Below are 2,518 nucleotides of genomic sequence, written 5' to 3'. Positions count from 1 at the left end.
TTTTGAATGCAAGTTGCCTTTATTATAAAATTGAGTTGGTCTTGGTTATGAAATGTCTTGCATGATAACTTTAACTAGATTTTTAGCTCTTGACATATTTATTGAAACTTAATTTTTAAAGGATTTTTTTCCTTCCTTTTTTTAAAAAGCCACAACTTAAGTGACTACAAATGTTTGAGGGGAGGGAGTCGAGGGTCTTTTGTGTACTTTTGGAAATGAAATGTTAATCCCTAACCAAGCATTGTCCAACCTATTAAATTTAAAGATTCCCCTTTTCCCATTAACAGTGTTTACAACAATTAGCAACACTGTTTATTGTGCCTGTTAATGGTGGAGTATGTTATTTTGAGTTAGTTATTGAAGGTGGCCTTCATTTGGCCAGATCTATCTTGGCATTTCCTTAATTTATGAATACTATTTGATCTCACTAATATGTTGAATTTAATTTGGTCATAGTGCTATTGAAGTGACAGCCTTTTCATTTTGTGTACGGTTTTTTCAAAGCAAAATCTTAAAATACAACATTGTCCTCTTCTAGAAGAGAAATTTTATAATCTGGTGGCAAGTGAGCTCTTTTTTACTATTTAATTGAAATGTTCAAGTTTCCTGTTATACCAGGGGAACTTTAAGAACTATTTGTTAAGCAACATCCTATGTACAGATATATTTGGTGCATGTGGGAGTGAGTGAGTGAATGAAGGAGTGAGTGAGTGAGTGAACTGGTGACAGATGAGCAGCTCTACTGGAAAGAGAGAACTCAGACTTGGGGTTTGTTGTCTCTGTCTTTGCAATAAACTATAATTAGATAACGTCACTTGGTATAACTTAGCAAAGTGCTTGTTCTTAGCTCTCTTTTTTGGGGGGGTTGTTTGGGGGACAATTATTTTTCAAGTGGGGATTTAGATTTTATTCTTGCGGTATTTCATTGAAGCTCCTGTGTTAGTCGCATTAGCAGAATTGTTCTTGGGTAGAGTAGGGCAGGCATTTACTTTGGCTGAAGCGATGTTTCAGAAGTTCACCTGATCTTTGAAAAGGGGAGACTTCCCACGCGGAGAAGAGATTTAAAATCCACACCTGCCCTGCTTGACTAGCTGAGAGCTTTCACGATTACCTGGCTTACCCTTGTGGGTCAGGGTGGCCCTTGAGTCATTAATATATGACTACTTTGGTCTGTATCAATGGTTGCCATCTTTGTGTGTGTTCTTCCACCCCGTATCACTCCCCAGTGACTTGTCTTGCTTTCTGCGGTGTGGCATGGATCACTGACCCGGGCCAGGAGATGGGGTTAAGTCCCTGGTCAGAGCACTAGACTCAAGGTCTTCTGGGCTGGGCTCTTCCTCTAACTAGAGATCTTGCCCAGGTGGCCTTTGGGGTCCTTCACCCATTGTTTGTAAGACAAGGAGGATATTTAAAAGCTGGCTGTGGTGGCTGCAGGGGCTTCTCAGATCAAACAGTCGGATCTGACATCCAATAAACATTCTTGTGAACAGCAGCTTTCCCTCCCCTTTTTGTCCTCAGTCACACGGATAGGAGAAAACCTCCAGCAGAGGAAAGGTCACCCCTGGGCCTGTGAGGGCTTCTCTCCATGCAGGCCTCTCCTGTCCATCTTCTGTCTTAGAGAACTAGCTGCCTTGTTAGCAGTGCTGCTAAGGAGGAGTCCTAGAGAAGAGAGGCTGCTGGGAAGGTCAGATGACTCGTTCTATTAGGGGCAGAGGCAGCCTTTTGAGGTGGGGGGGTGTTATTTCACCATCCATGGAGGAGGAGGAATTGCCACCTGACCTGTGATAGTTGCATCATCTTCTCCAAAACAAATTCTTCATTGAATAGTGGCCACCATCGCCTTGTGTGTCCAAAGGTCATTTCCCTGTGACAGGGCTGCCAACATCTAGCCCGCCCCGCCCCCTGGTCTCCTACAGATGATGGAGCACCCTCGGAGACGGAAAATGACTTGGAGATAGTTGGGTGGCCTCTTTCTGATGCAGCATTCTAACCACTGGGCCCTCCTGCCTCTACACAGATGCCTGTTGGTTTTTCTTGAAATCCCCGACTTAGGGGTGATTTGATCTTTTGATTTCATCTCAAGGGCATGAGGGACAACTTCAGTTATCCTTGGAGAGTAGGCACGCTCCCAAGCAGAACTATTTCCGGGTATCCAAGTCCATAAACATGTCTGTGCACCTAGGATGGAAGCCAGGAAAAGTGACCCGGACGGTGTCTAAGCAAAACGAGCCTCTGAACATTTGCCGTGCAATAGTTTTGTGACTTAGGCCTATGACGTCATAAGCCAGGGCGCGCTTGGTGTACAACGGGCATAGTCACACGTGTAATAGAACAATCGCTGTTTGCTAAGGACGGAACCGTAGCCTGTGCATTTCAGTGGCGCAGCGCATCGTGCTTCATCTTTTATTTATTTCATAAATAGACGAGAGCCGAGCCCTCCTCATTGCTTCCTGCTACACGGAGAACCTTGAAATGGGAGGCAGATTTATGGGCTGCCGGGACATCCGCTTTTAGGGTT

The sequence above is a fragment of the Monodelphis domestica genome, chromosome 5 (assembly GCF_027887165.1).
Source record: "Monodelphis domestica isolate mMonDom1 chromosome 5, mMonDom1.pri, whole genome shotgun sequence".
NCBI lineage: Eukaryota > Metazoa > Chordata > Mammalia > Didelphimorphia > Didelphidae > Monodelphis > Monodelphis domestica.
Note: the sequence above shows the minus strand (reverse complement) of the source record.